This window comes from Amblyomma maculatum, chromosome 4 (assembly GCF_055883805.1).
Source record: "Amblyomma maculatum isolate TAMU_Amacu chromosome 4, ASM5588380v1, whole genome shotgun sequence".
NCBI lineage: Eukaryota > Metazoa > Arthropoda > Arachnida > Ixodida > Ixodidae > Amblyomma > Amblyomma maculatum.
This window is the reverse complement of record NC_139347.1, coordinates 185,081,014-185,097,241: the sequence shown is the minus strand read 5'-3', so window position 1 is coordinate 185,097,241 and position 16,228 is coordinate 185,081,014. Positions and strand designations below refer to the sequence as shown.

Sequence of the window (16,228 nt, the reverse complement as noted above, 5' to 3'; positions counted from 1 at the left end):
TCCAATAGGTGCAATCTCATCTGCCTAGCAATTCTTTGTCTTTTAACAAAATATACTCGATTTTTTTAACATTTAGAGTCCCAATCAATTTACTAGTATAAAGTATTCTTGCCCAAAATGTTCTGACATCCAGATCTTTTAATTCCGTGTCCAGGTAAATGAGATTCCCATGATCAAGATATTTCACTTTGGCGGGCCTGTTCACTTCGCCAACGCCGAGTACTTCAAGAACCAGCTCAGTGATAAGATTGGGTTCAGAGTGAGGTGAGCATCAAGAAAAACTCAGCTTTCCGTTGTTGCGCTCTGGCGCTGTTTTTCTATAGTTAGACGTTATGGAGCTTGTGGTGCAAGTTCTAGTAGAATTCCAGAACTGTAAACCAGATAGCGTGGCTCAGTGTTTTCGTGCAGCTGATTATTTTCTTTATGAAAAATGAAGGCATTATTATTGATGTCTCTTGAATTATTCCATCCCAATGAACGTTTTTTTTAATTATTACATGCGTCATAGAGTAAAATGTCAATAATTAAATTTTTATTAGCGTTCAGTGAAATTTATATCCAATAAATTTGTAGACCGTCAAAAATGACAATTCCAAGCTTCCTACACGGGAACACTGATTTCGATAATGTTTCAGCGTTGTCAACAAATCATTCGAAATCCGATAGTATTCCGGCCGGTATTTCTTTCCAGCATCTTCATTGCATTGGCCATAAACGTTATATGCCGGAGTTGACTCCTTACAACAGGCGTCCATATGTCCTCCCTCGCGTTCTGCTGAGGGGCTTCGCGCTGTTACTTCAAAGAATAGAATTCATGATGATGCTGACCTGCTAATAGGTGATGACTCCGTATTCCTCCCTGTGCGTCTTGATATCTCCGTCGTCACTGGTGGCATGGTCGCAACAAAACGCCGCAAAAAAACCTTTTGGGAGAACATCCTGGAACTTCTGAAGTCCTCCTTTCCCACTTTAGAGGACACTTTGGCAATCGTCTTTGCTGACGTTTTAATGGTCGACATCATGAAGGACGAGCAGTTCAAAGTCGATGTCTTCACAGTTGATCAGAGCAATTCGTTCTTGAAGTAACTCCAAAGCAGTCGATATTAATATGCGTGAAAAGAGACTGAAGGCAGCACAGTGTAAAAGAGGTTACGTCCATTAGCAGACACGTACAGTGTTTATCAAAAATGTACAGCTCAGGAAGTCTTCTCCTTAACCACTTCGTGCAGCTTGTAATGCATTTCCAGTGTCCCAAATCTCTTGATGGTAAGAAGATTTTTTTCGCCGTACCCTCTCCTATATAAAGGAGTTCCACTATTGCTTAATCAGCGCCACTACACGGCTCAGAAGCAGACCCCCTGGGATCCACACGTTTCACAAAAGCTGTACTCCTTTTAATTAGCACAAAGCAGAAATAGTAAGGATACAAGAACCGGTGTTATTACAGAGCCTATAAACGTTTTGGCCGAACTAGTAGCAAGTACTATCATCAGATATACCCATAAACGTGTCATAGTAACCAGAGCAACCATCAGTAAAGTCGTGGCCAACTGTCATTATTCTACAACTAATTTCTCTAACCATCTAACGCTGGTCGCTCCTGATACCATTAGAATAAACGCCCATTCCCTTCACCTCACCACGGTGACGAGAAAGCGAGAACAACATCTCTGGCATAGTCGCCCTTTAGTTCTATTTTCGCTCACTCCTATGCGTTGTTTGAAGACATGACCAGAGACGACACACAATTGAGGACCCACTCTCCATCATAGGCCTACTGTTGATTTTCACAAGACTGCTGCCCCGCTGCTCCGACCTAGTGAATTAGTCCAAGGAGAATCGGCGCGCTTATAACCAACTCGGTTTTGTGGTGTAAACTATAGCCTAGGGAGTCTAGTGCATGGTTGTTTGCCTGCTAATGAGACTGAATGGCCGCTAAGGGTGACAACGTAGGTTTCCCGCTGCCAGCAGTGCAGCAAGAGCGTGGGGAGTGGAGGTTACCACGCTCCACTAAAATTGTCTGAACGCGAGAGCGCAGTTGTTTTCAGACACTAAGTTTATGTATGTAAAGAGATCATTCGGTCGGACTAGAAGGGCTCTTGTAAGTACGCGATATTGTTAAAAAGCATCACAGGGTTCGTCTGACTAACAAATACATTTCAAGCGCGAAGCGTTACACGGAGATCGCACGGTAGGGCCATTGTAATGATTTCTTTCGAAGTCCAACCCCATCCTACATTGTCTCTAATTCGACTGTCACATACACTCGTTACCGATGAAATCAGTAGACGGACAGGCGGACTGCGAGATTAAAAAATCGGAGAAAAATAATAGCATCTTAGAGGCCTCAGATTTAAAAGTTACATTCCAACCACTCCCGATGAGACTAACAGGCGTGTTTATTTGCTCCGTGAACAGAGTGGCCCCGAAAAATGGAACAAATCAATTGTTCTAGCTTTTCTCTTATACATAAAATTGGAAATCAGAAGTATTAGAAATAAAAATATCGAAATAGAATATGAGAATTTCGCCCATTCGATTTAAAAACCTTTAATGATGAATAAATACAAAAAGGCGCCGCTTTATGAATTAATTTCGAAACCATCGCGACCGGCAAATTTTCTAGCTTATTTTCAATGAGGCAGGATTGCGAAATGACAATTACTCGGCCCTGCTTGTAAACCACCCTCGGCGGTTAGAGCGCTAGAATGCTGAACCCAACGAAGCGGAAACAAAACGCGGTCGCAGCGGCAACACGGAAAGCAATGTGCCCGTCTACAGTGCGATTCAGTGCACGTTAAAGAACTCAGGAAATAGAAGTTTACAATGCTCTGCACTACGGCGGCTCTCATGGTCTTAGTCACTTTAAGACGCGAATACTTAGCTAAGAATCAGAACCAGACTCATCCCTAGAGCAAGGTCACATTTATTGTCCTATGTCTGAAAATTTGTCGTCTGTTCGCCTGCATGAAGCGTCGGTTGGTAGTAGTAGTACAAGACTTTATCGAGGCGCAACACTGAGGCGCCTAATACATCGATGGCCTGCTGGACGAGCAGGCGCTGTTCTTCTTCACCCACAGCACTAAGCCAGTCCACCCAGGTCCAGATAGTATGGAAGGAGGTGGGAAAGAATCCCGATTGCAATGCAACCGGGCATGAAAATAGGCAGTGTGAAAGGTTGGCATAAGGGGAAGGGCAGTTGGAGCATGATGGATCGCGACGGAATTTGTAGAGATATAGCGCCGTGCAGGGGTTATGAGTGTGTTCAACTGTATTTGTCGAAGGATATGAGCCTCCTGAACGGAAAGATTAGGATGAGGGTAGGGGTAGAGCTTGCGGTCTAAGCGAGCAGTAGTGTAGTATTCGCTGATGGTGGCTCGAAGAGACACTCTCGATCCACCCTCCAAGGATCTTGGCCAGGGGATGAACGGTTGGTAGATGGTAAGAAGGAGAGGCAATGGCCCTCTTTATATTCAAAGTATAGATGTAACGATTGGGAAAGAGAGAAGGAATACGAAGAGGAACTGGCAACGGGCAGAAAAGGTAGAGAGAGTGATATCTCTTCTTCACATTACGAGAGACAAAAATAGGATGGGAGGTAACTGATGGCGGCTAGAAGAGAGTGTGGAGAAGACACGTCGTTTCACGCTGTTATTGCTAGATCTGATCCTTCCAACAGATGGCACTGTGAAAAGCCGTCAGAAGTAGCGGCTGCTCCATCCTGGAGAACAAGGGTAACGCTAACGCATAATTTGGCGCATCAAACACTTTGATATATATACGTTCTTTCACTCATGTCGCGCAGGGATGTGATAAAACTCCGAAAACAAGCTGGCAAGATGTCCTTGCACGGGCTAGGCAATGCGTTCAAGGTGTGTATATTTCCAGCTTGTTGTTCTACAGAGCAATCAGAATTGTTTACCTTTAAACGTGTGGTGCAGCCAATTATAGTAAAAGAAAGAAAGCAGAATAAAAGGCCGTGTTTCTAAATTTAAAAGTTCAGAATAAACACGAGGCTAAGATTAAGGCCAGGTTCCTGAAATGCTTCAACGCTGGCTCGACGTAAGCGATCGGGAAGGCCAGATCAGAAGACCTTTAAATTGAAATAACAGGTTCTCTGTCGCGCTGTAGCCTTTTGTTGATTTCAGCGATAGTTAGTATTGCCCTCTGAGCTCATAGAGGAGGGAAATTGGCGGAATATTTCGTTTGGAAGGCTTGTCTGCAGAGTGAAATTAAAGGGACCTGACCCTTCTTATTTTGCGTAGACACGATTTGTTTACGCATATGTTCGATGCTTTGATCCATGTATCGTTTTAGCTTTTCTTTTTTGTGAGGTCCCTTGTTCAATATTTTCGTAACTTTGTTTGAACTGGTCCTGTACATAATACAAAATTCACAAACTATCCAGTAATTCTATTAAATATGTGTAACTCATTGGTGATACGTCGACTTTAGCGTACTGCAGCAAGCTTCACTGATCCACTTATTTTCGCTTTTCAGGGCACGCCGCAAATTAATGAACACTCTGAGACTTCCATCAAATGCCGCGCAGTTGGTGATGGTTACTCGCTTGAGTCTGCTGTCAGCGAGAAGCTCTCTCTACCATCTCATATTATCCTGGACTTCTCGCGCGTGTCCTTCATGGACGGGACCAGCACCGCTTTGCTCAAGCAGGTTAGGAACAAATGCCGAGTAACTTTAATGGTCGCTCGTTGACTGTGGTCTTGCCAATGTTACACCACTATGCGAAAGGGAACTTTGCTGCAGTTGGCGTTTTGAAGTGATAAGCAATGAAGGCATCACTAATGACAGAGCTCTCGCTCCTTTCTGTGAGTGCAACTTTAACACGTCAAAGCTGTTAGCTTGTTGCAGCTCGGCATTCGCTGTGAGCGATATCAGTGGGCTTAAACTCATTGTTGGGGTTAGACATCGACAACAAAATCATCCCGTGGCAGAATAAAAATTGAGGCATCTCGCACCATGAGTTGTTTTATGCACTATTTGAAACGCGCCCAACGGAAGCGCTTGGGTTCGACTGCTACCAGCACATATACGCTAGTTGGTCGCAGTCCCAAATAGAATGCGCTTTAGATCTGAGCTGGGGTGCTCCCGTGTTCCTACTGAGGTGGGCAAAAATAATGACTTGTACAAGAGTCATGCTCTTCTTGATATTCAGTGAGAAGTACGTGTAAGAATAGATCTCCCGTAGTGGGACGCGGATGATGGTTCTACACCTCTTGTCAGCTGCATTTGAGATGCGCAAGGAAAGTTCACTTCGTTGCTGGAGCGAGTGTGCACGTCAATCCGCATGCGACTTGTCTTCCACCTGTCTAATGGTGCCACTGCTCACTGCGGGGGTTGGTGGAACGGCTGAAAAGGCCCCGTTTTATTGTTGGACGGGGGCATATATTGTTAGGGTGTGTAGCCGAGATATCGGAAGACGAAGAGGATGGCTTGGACGCTGGACTCGAGCGACGATGACACTGAAGCTGACGCTGTTGTGTTTGTATATTCTGGTGTTCCGGAGGTGCTCCTTACCTTGAACTCGGACTCCTACCACCCGGGAACGCCCTGTAACACTTTGGGGGAGATGCTAGGTAAAACTCTCACGATCTCCACCTGAGGCTCCGAAGTGGCCGCCAGCTTGATTCATTAAGTATGCCACTCGACGCTTCCCCATCGACAGCGACACCAGCGCCGGCTGTTGTCATAGCACAACCTCGAGAACCGGGCACTTTTTGCGGCACGAATGAAGTGGACGTTGAAGACCTGCTCTCCATTTATGAGCGGGAAAGCATGCACAACCGCGTGGACGCCGCTGTTATGCTTGCCAAGGCGATTTTCTACCTCGCGGGAAGAACGCGAGTGTAGTTCGAGATACAATAACATCCTGGTATATTTTCAAACAGAAACTGAGTGACCTGTTCAGAAAGTCAATTGGACGCAAGCTCAGTGCAAAAAAAAAATATCTTGCTTGTCGAGCGCAGTCAACCACCGAGTCATACCTGTCGTATACATTCAGGATGTTCTTCCACTGTGCCGTAAAGTAGACAGCGCCATGTCAGAGGCTGACAAGGTGGGCCATATCGCTGACGACGCATTTAACCTTCTGCTTTGCAAAGATTGTACGACCGTCGACTCTATCCGCGAAGTATGTCGGTGGTTTGAGCAAGCTAAACACCGCCGCATTGCTCCTCGCTTTTACCGCTTTCCAAATACAGCTGCTACGTTTTCATGCGTATATCTGCCCAAAATCCATCAGCCATCCCACCCGGCAAACGTGATCAGGATCGTTCGTAGAGAATTGGGAGGCTATGAGCCCCGCTGAATTCACCCCTCAGCCTGCGGACGCTACTGTAGCATTGATCCAAGCTCTCGTTCGCAAAGAATTTGCAAATATGGGCCTCAATGCGAACGTCAGCCTCAACTCTTGTCAGTGGTCTGCACAGCCTTCTCTCCAACCCACCGTTCCGGTCGAAGGTGCTGCGGATCCTACCGTGCTTTTTTCGACGTGATACCGCTACCGCTACCGCAACCCTGAAGAATGGCGAACCTCGGACGACCGACGAATCTGCTACAACTGTTCAAGTGTCAGCCACATTTCTCGTGATTGCCGCAGCCGTTGGGTTCCGCCACCTCGACCTCGCTATAGTATGCATGATCACAGCGTCGACTATGGACCACACCCAAACTCTATCCCTGATATGCCCTCTCGTGACTTTACCTCGTCAGCTCTACATATGTCCAGCCGCTCACCGTCTCCCAGACCCGGCGCCCCCGCTCACCCCAACCTCGCAGTTTATCATCCTCCCACTTTTCCGCTATACTCTGGGCAAAGCTCGCAGAGGTTGTGGACTAAGGCCCCAAAGCCAAGCTTAATGGCAGATGTCAAAGACAATCAAACCAGCGCCCGCCTCGGCCGCCGTGACTGTGGTGGGGCCAGATGCCCGCACGAATTCCCCTTTCTCAACTTATGCCTTGTGGCAAATTTTTCACTACAACAAAATTCCAGAATTCGATCCTCATTGCTCCATCTGTCCTGACCCACTCAACCCTTCGGCACCTATAGAACTTCTAACCGACGCCAGTGGCCATGGCATTGGCGCTATTCTTGCCCAGTTGCAGAATGGCGTTTTCCGTGTAATTGTCTATGCCAGTCGCCTGCTAACTCGATCTGAGCGCAACTATTAATTTACTGAGCGGGAATGCCTCGCGCTTGTTTGGGCATTAATTAAATGCCGCCCTTCTTTGTTTAGGCAGCCATTTCGCGTAGCGAGAAACCACCATGCCGTGTGTTGGTTATCGTCACTTAAGGACCCTAATGGGCGCTTAGGCAGCTGGGCCTTGCGCTTGTAGGAGTACACATTTGATATTGCCTACAAATTAGGCCGTTTTCATCAAGACGCTGGCTGTTTGTCCCGCCATTTCGTAATTCCCCCTGAATTACTCGGCTGTACTGCTGACGACATGTTGTCCATCACTAGCTTTCTGCCCATCGGAGCCAAACAGTCTTGACCGCTCCCTACAACCCATTATCGGCCAGCTGCGCACCGACGACTCCGATCCTTCTGTTCGTGCTGCGTGACGATACATTGTTCAGATGCAACATGCGCCTAGATGGCGCGGACCTTTTTCTCGCTGTCTCGACTCATCTCCGCTCTAATGTTGTGGCCCAACTTCATAACGCCCCTACAACAGGGCACCTGAAGGGGTCACGTACGCATGATAGCATACGCCGCCAGTTTTTCTTGCCTGGCCTTTATCGCTCTGTTCGCCGCTACGTTGCAGCCTGTGACCTGTGCCAGCGACGGAAGAAGCTGCAGCTTCAAACCAGTGGTCGCCTTCAACCAACAGAAGTTTCTCCTGACCCGTTTTGCCGCGTCGGTCTCGACCTCCTTGGGCCTATTCCGACATATACTTCCGGTAACAGATGGATTGCAGTCGCCACTGATTACACAAGCTGTGCCTCCTATGCCGCTGATTTCCTTCTTCACGACGTCATCCCGCTTCATGGTCCTCCCCTTCAACTACTTAGGGATCGAGGCCCGTGCTTCATTTCTGAAGTTGTTGACGACTTTCTCCGGTCATGCTCAACCCGCCACAAATTTACGACAGCCTATCATCCCCAAACGAATGGGCTTACCGAGTATCCTAACCGGATACTTGCGGAAATGCTGTCCATGTACGTTTCAGACCACCCTCGTGACTGGGACGTCAATTTGTCATTCGTCACATTTGCACACAATTTGTCCCGTCTAGATACCTCCGGCTACTCACCCTTTTATCTCCTCTTTGGGCACGACCCTTTGCTCCCTTTCGACAGTTTGCTGCCTGCTGAAGACCATGCGAGCAGATATGCTTCCAATTCCACAGCACGAGCCAACGCCGCCCGAAACATTGCTTGGATCGCCTGAGGACTTTCCAAACAGCCCAAACACATCGCTGCGACAATCACCATCGCGATGTACGCTATCTGCTTGGCCCCCTCGTCCTTTTTTGGCTCCTGGTCCGCCATGTGGGACTGTGCGAGAAACTCATGCCCAGTTACGTGGGTCCCTACAGCTTCTTGGAGCAGCTTAGTGGCGTGGCGTACAAGATCGCGCCCCTGTCTATCACGCCGGGTAGCACTGCACCACCTACACAAACTGTTCACGTCCCTCGCCTAAAACCCTACTATTTCCACTCATCGGTACAGCAAGCACCAGAACGTTGCTTGCTCCCCCCCCGGGGGGGGGGGTGTTAATGTGGGTAGTAGCCTAGATGTCGGAAGACGAAGATAATGTTTTGAATGCTGGATTCGAACGACGACGACACTGAAGCTGATGCTGTTGTGTTTGTGCGCTCTGGTGTTTTGGAAATGCTCCTGATGTTGAACTCGGACTCTTACCGCTCGGGAACGCCCCTTATTAATATTGCCACACCGCTGACTATTTTCTGGCACCACCAAGTGGCCGAATGTCTTGGCACGTGGCTAAGCGTCATCCTCGTCTCTCTCGAGCTTCGTTTGATTAAAAAAGGGCCAGCTCGGTTGTTGTGCTGCTTCCTAAGTGTGTTGGTGACATTTGGCGGATTGTGCAGAATAAGATCCCATGTACGTTGCCCCCGAAGACGTCAGTGATGCTGGTCATCAACGCGTTGAAGCCACTCCTGTCCATAAAGCCAGCCGTCGCCTCCGAGGCCTACAACCTGAGTTCGAACCACTGTCCACCCTGCTACGAACCATGACATCCACGACGAGCAGCCAGACAAGTCAGTCTTCCAGCAACGCCCCACCGTTCTTCCTTCTCGCACCGCGATAACCGCCATCATTTCATGGTGACCGGTTAGAGGATGTGGAAGACTGGTTGGCCAGTTTTGACCGTGTGGCTGCATTTAACCAATGGGACCACGAGCGGAAGCTAATGCATGTGTACTTCGCGCTGCAAGCTCGGCCAAGACGTGGTTCTGAAACCACGCCTTTCGCCGTGAGTTGCTCACAACATTCAGCTCGAGTGCGCGCAAAGAGAACGCAGTGATTGTAATTCGTTCAAGGTCTCGACAGTCAAATGAGAGTGTGGCCATGTTTGTCGAGGACATGACGCGGCTTTTCAATCGGGCCGACCCTACCATGCCCGAGGCAACGAAGGTACGGCACCTCATGCGCGGAGTGAAGGAGCAGCTGTTCGCTGGCCTTATTCGCGACCCCCCAAGAACTGTCGCAGATTTCGCGAGAGAAGTTACCAGCATGGAACGTTCCTTGCAGGAACGGAGTACCCAATACGGCCGTCAGGCAAGCGTAGCGGCCACACCCTGCTGCGCGTCTGTGCCAGTAGCCAGGGACGAGGCATTACGGGAGCTTGTGAGGAGCATTGTCCGCGAATTGCTCCAAAACCTCCACTTGAATGCTCCCTCTGCAAAGAATTATTCTACCGGGGACGTCATCCGTGATGAAATCCGGCGAGCGGTGCAGCCACCACCATCACCACAACCGGAGCCATGCATCATGACTTATAGTGAAGTCCTACATCGGCCTGCCCCCGAGCAAGATCCATTCCGCCCCGTTGTCGGACCACCGCCTCGCTACATGCGCCCAGTCGAGCAGCAACAAGATCGGCGCTCCGCCGAGCCGCAGCAATACCAGCGTCCCGCTATCAGCAAGGCGCACTTGTGGCGCACGCCCAACCGACGGCCGCTCTGTTGTCACTGCGGCGAACCTGGTCACATTCTTCGCAATTGCCCATACCGGAGAATATGCTTGAGAGGATTTCCACCAAACGCGCCTCGACCCCGCTATGGCGAAAGACCACAGGAGATTGAGGAGTACCTGGCTGCTAAAGAGATGCACCCAACGTCACCACAACGGCAGTCGCGATCGTCATCTCCGAGGCGTTTTGCTTCGCCCAGTCGGTACTCCTCCTCTTGGCAATTCAGAGGCACGTCCCCTCACCGGGAAAACTAAACACGGCGACATCCGGGGGTGAGGCCGCCGCTACGTCTCAGATTAAACAGCCTCCACCCGAAGAAGTTCGCAGGGGTCAAGTGGATGCAGCTAGCACAAAACCGGGTTAAGTGGAGAAATATGGGAGAGGCCTTCGCCCTGCAGTGGGTATAGTCAGGCTGATGATGATGATGATGATGACCCGACGATTTGACGCGACGGCCCTCGCGGCGACGATCCGATCCGATGAACTTACCGACGTGCTGGAAACGCATTGTTTCCGGCTAAATTTTTGTAACCGCCGACAGTTGTGATGTGACCGCACTTGTGGATACCGGCGCCGATTTCTCCGTCATGAGCAGCCAGCTAGCCACGGCACTCCGTAAGTGTCTGACACCTTGGTCTGGGCCAATGATGCGTACCGCCGGAGGTCGTGTGATGACGCCAATTGGCATGTGCACTTGCCGCATAGAGATCCGCTGTTTTACTTTCACTGGCACATTTGCCGTATTACAAGAGTGCTGCAAAGATCTGATTCTCGGCATGGATTTTCTTCAAGAGTATGGTGCTGTTATAGACCTTCGGGAGCAGCTCATGGTATCGTTTTCAACTAAGCGAGCCGTTGATAGCAACATGAACAGCAACATGGACTTGCGGAAAACGATGTTGTGCGTCTGTGATTACTACATAACGATCCCTCCTCGTGCGAGCAAGTTCGTCACAGTCGAATGTGATCACAGCACCGGCACGCGTGGCATTGCTGAAGCTAACATGTCACTGCTTCTAACTCGACAAGTTTGTCCGTGGCCAAGCCGAAATGTTAGTGACAAACTTCACATGTGAACCCCAACATTTGACGGCGAACACGACGATCGCTTATTTTGAAAAACTTTGGGAATGTACAGGCCAGTACGCTTTGTCCAACACGTCAGACCTCGACAATGCGACGCCTACAGCCATTCAGACTGATGTGAACCCGCACCTCCTGCCCAGTCAGTAACGCTGCATTGAGAATCTTGTCAATTCGTTCCGTGATTGTTTTGCATCAAACTCCAAGGTCTGACAGACGTTACTAACGAAGCACGGAATAATAGTTGCCGATGACCAACATCCACTATGTAAGCGTCCTTAACGGGTGTCTTCAAAAGAACAGGATGCCATCCGCCGCCAAGTAACAGAAATGCTCCAGGACGACGTTATCCAATCGTCGACGAACCCCTGGTCTTCGCCTGTTGTCCTCGTCGCGAAGAAGGATGGAACCTTGAGGTTCTGCGTGGATTACAGATGCCTCAACAACGTCCCGAAAAAGGATGTGTACCCCCTGCCGCGCATAGACGATTCCCTCGATCGCCTTCGCCATGCCACTTACTTTTCGTCACTTGACCTCGCCAGTGGATATTGGCAAATAGAGGTTGACGAGCGAGACCGTGAGAAGGCCGCTTTTATTACGCCGGAACGTATGAGTTTAAAGTGCTCCCATGTGGCCTGTGTTCGGCCCCTGCCACATTTCACCGAATCATGGACACTGTACTCTCTGGTCTGAAGTGGCAGTCATGCCTCGTATATCTCCACGACGTTGTGAGTTTCTCGGACACGTTCGACGAGCACCGGAAACGTTTGCGCGCTGTCTTCGAGGCCATCCGTTCTGCCAGTCTCTCTCTAAAACCCGAAAAATGCCACTTTGCTTTTAACGAGCTGAAATTTCTCGGCCACATTGTCAGCGCTCGAGGTGTTAGCCCAGACCCAGAGAAGACGGCCGCTGTCGCTTCATTCCCCAAACCAGCATATAAACGAAGCTTGCGTCCATTTCTCGACCTCTGCGCGTACTATCGTCGCTTTGTTAACAATTTCTCCAAGACCGCTGAGCCTCTGACCCGCCTGACAAAAGACGCCGAGCCGTCCTTTTGGGGCCCCGACCAGGAATTAAAAAGCTTTCACGGAACTCAAGTCCCGTCTCCTATGTACGCCTGTACTTGGCCACTTCGACGAAGAGGCCGACACGGAACTGCAAACGGATGCCAGTAACCTTGGCCTCGGTGCGGTCCTTGTTCAGTGGCAGGACGGTGCAGAACGTGTGATTGCTTACGCCAGTCGCACTTTGTCCCGTTCCGAAGTCAATTATTCAACTACCGAAAAGGAGTGCCTCGCTGTTGTGTGAGTAGTCATGAAATTTCGTCCGTACTTGTACGGTCGTCCGTTTCGTGTCGTGAGCGACCATCACTCTGTGTTGGCTGGCAAACCTGAAAGATCAATCGGGTCGGCTTGCTCTGTGGAGCCTTCGGTTCAAGAATTTGACGTTACTATCGCACACAAGTCCGGCAAGAAACACAGTGATGCTGACTGTCTGTCCCGCGCCCATACTCCCTGCCACGCGGACGGCTCCGACGACGATGCCGCTTTCCTCGGTGTTATCGCGACATCCACCTTATCCCGAAAGCAGCGGGCTGACTCTGAACTTTGCCCCTCATTGAATACCTTGAAGGAACCGTGTCATCTCCTCAGCTCTTCAGGCGCGGACTGTCGTCATTTTGCCTGCGCGATGGTGTGCTCTACAAGAAGAACTACGGTCCAACAGAGACTGCTTATCTGCTTGTAGTACCTAAACGCTACATGACGAAGTTCTTCGTGCGTGCAACGATGACCTTTCTTCCGGCCATCTAGGGTTTTCTCGCACATTGGCACGTATACGCCGAAAGTAGTACTGGCCCAGGCTAGCTGCCATTGTGCACCGTACCTGCCGTGAGTGCCAGCGGCGGAAGACACCACCCATTAAACCAGCTGGGCTCCTGCAGCCTATCGATCCCCCTAAATTCCCATTTCAACAGGTCGGCATGGACTTACTGGGCCCATTTCCGAAGTCCTCCATGGGTAACAGGTATATAGCGGTTGCCACTGACTACCTCAGCCGCTACTGTGAGACCAAGGCCATTCCTCGTGGTACCGCAGAGGAAGTTGCGCATTTCTTCGTACACAACATTGTACTCCGTCATGGTGCGCCAACAGTCCTTTCAACTGACAAAGGAACCTCGTTTACGTCGGCACTCCCGAGTGAGGTACTTCGACTCAGTGGCACCACCCACCGCAAGACAACAGCCTATCATCCTCAAACTAATGGACTGACTGAGCGGCTAAACAAAACAATTGCCAATATGATTTCTATTTATGTAGACGACGATCATGGAAACTGGGACCGAATTCTGCCGTACATCACGTTCGCATACAACACTGCACTCCAGGAAAGAACACGCTTCACTCCATTTCATTTGGTTCATAGACGCGAACCCTTGACTATGCTGGATGCCATGCTTCTTCCAGATTCTGCTCCCTCCACTGTCGTGGGGGCTGACCAATTTATTCGTGACGCAGAAGCTGCACGCCAGCTTGCCCGACAGCGAATTCGACACCAACAAGTGCACGCCGCCCAGCGCTACAACCTGCAACACCGAGAGGTGACTTACGCGCCCGGCGATCAAGTCTGTGTATGGAGCCCAATACGGTTGCGAGGGCGCTCTGAAAAGCTTCTGCGGCGTTACTTTGGACCTTACGAGGTGCTCCGCCGCCTCAGCGCGATGCACTATGAGGTGCTACCACAAACCATTGTCCGCTCCTCTCGGCAGCCGAAATCTGAAATAGCCATATTACCGAAATCTGAATGTAGCCATATTACAATCGTTAAACCATTTTAGGGTCCAAACGAGAGCCAGAGACTATCCCGTATAACTTGGTCAGCCTTTCTATTATTTCCCTACGCTTGCGACATCGGGTCGATGCCTCTTGGAAGGGGGGCAATGCCACACCGCTCACCATCATCTGGCGCCACCAAGCGGCCGAATGTCTTGGCACGTGGCTAAGCGTGATCCTCGTCTCTCTCGAGCTTCGCTTGATAAAAAAGGGCCAGCTCGGCTGTTGTACTGCTCGCTATGTGTGTTGGTGACAATATTTATGTCACATTCGATCACATATTAAAAGTGGACTACAGATTGAAAGTACTGGGTAATAGTCCCTTATGGGTGCCACTCGTTGAGTTTTATCTTTTTTTATGTTTCTAAAGGAACGCCTTATTCCTTTCAAACAGGCTTACAATGCTTGTATTTGTGACGTCAATTTGAGAGGTTATATGCATTTCTTTTGCTGGACCCTTGCTCGAAAATCCCGCTGTGGTGGTGCAGTGGTTAAGGCGCCCAGTAACTGGGTCCAATGATGCGGGATCGAATCCCGGCATCGGCAGCCACTTTTCGATGCAGGAGAAAAACAAGGCTCCTGTGTGCTGTGCGATGCCAGTGCACGTTAAAGAACCCCAGGTGGTCGAAACTTCCGAAACCCTTCACTACAGCGTCTCTCATAGCCTAAGCCACTTTGGGACGTTAAACTCCACAAACAAAACCAAATCAAACCTAACTTGAAAAGAAAAGTAGCCTTTGTCGATACTCATACATCCACGTATATGCGACCACAAGCCGTAAACTTGTTGAGAGGCTTTCGAAACGTCGTTGAAGAATGGGATATAGCATCACTTCTTGCATTAAAAGAACTCAAAAATTGATGGAATAAGTGGTCACTAACCGCATATCTCCAGGATCTACGACTTCCAGCCCCTGAAATAATATCGTTTTCATATATTTAAATTAAGAATATGAAAGCTTGATGTACGGAACAAGAGCAGTACGGGGGACTCTGTAATGAAGACTGTTTATGAAAAACACAATGTTAATTGCAAAGGATGATTTTCTTTCATTATTTGCAGTATGCGTAAGCAAGAAATACGTTAGATTTCGAGGCGACTAAAAGTTTAATATCGGCGAACTTGTGAATATCTCGGATATTACACTTCTCGCTGTTATAGAAGTTAGTGGCAGATTGATTTTAGTGTTGTGAAACATGCAACTTTCTCCTCAGAGCTTTCGTTTTCGTCTATGTACCACCGGCGTCAGAGGCCTGGTAGGAGGTCTGGAGCGTTTAGCACCTGTCTATGTAGAAAGGAGATCAGGTAAAGTGAAAATCAACTTCATGCACAATAATGTTTGCTGTTTGTTGTTTACTGCAGCTGAAGAAAGAATACGACTCCATTGGTGTCAAGTTGCTTGTCGCAGCGTGCTCCAGTAAGTACATGATCACGAGTCGCATCTGGACTCCGATTTGCTGGATTTTGTCGCACGCAGTTCGGCAACAAAGTTCGTTGACAATCTTCTTGTGCGGTAATTAGGCCCAAAATGTGTACGCTCATCACAAGCTTTACCAATCAATGCGAGAAAGAGCAGAATTCTGTTGTATAATCCCCCCCCCCCACACACACACACATTCAAGGTACCTTCAATAACAGGGGCGGAGCATCGATGTCATCGAGTGAAATTTTTAATGAGCGGTTTCTTTAAATATCAGACCATTCATGCGTGGTGCCACAACTTCACTGGAATAATACGAGTACTCTATGCCTTATGCATACAAACTGATGAAACGGTTGCAATGCCCCTGGGTTCACCTTTAGTCGCTCTTTTCTGATTGCGCTGTAACCAACAATGAAAACAGGCAGGACCGGATGCTTATGCAATTATCACCGCTCGCACAATAACGTTAGATGGACTTTCGGCATGTTTACTGTAAGTTATAAAGTAAATTATAGCTATTTGTGGTAGCTGCTTGTATAAAACATATTAATTCGTCTGAAGCTGGCAGGGCACTTCCGTATTTTTTCTAGCTTCAAATGCCAAAAAACATAAGGCCACGTCGTAATATAGAACATTTGATCCCGCGAACAAGTCTAACGTCCCTGTGTTGTGCTGCTGGCTGTTACTGGATGGTGGGTTGCCAGTT

The 16,228-nt window shown here is 49.0% G+C and overlaps 1 pseudogene across 1 annotated transcript in view; it reads left to right on the top strand.

Annotated features, from left to right (window-relative positions):
• Positions 1-16,228, top strand: part of LOC146193820 (prestin-like) — a 170,623-nt pseudogene that overhangs the window by 152,989 nt on the left and 1,406 nt on the right. The window contains exons 15-18 of the transcript XR_014706868.1: positions 155-264; positions 3,806-3,872; positions 4,501-4,674; positions 15,462-15,516. The product of XR_014706868.1 is annotated as a prestin-like (transcript). The remainder of the gene's footprint in view (positions 1-154; positions 265-3,805; positions 3,873-4,500; positions 4,675-15,461; positions 15,517-16,228) is intronic.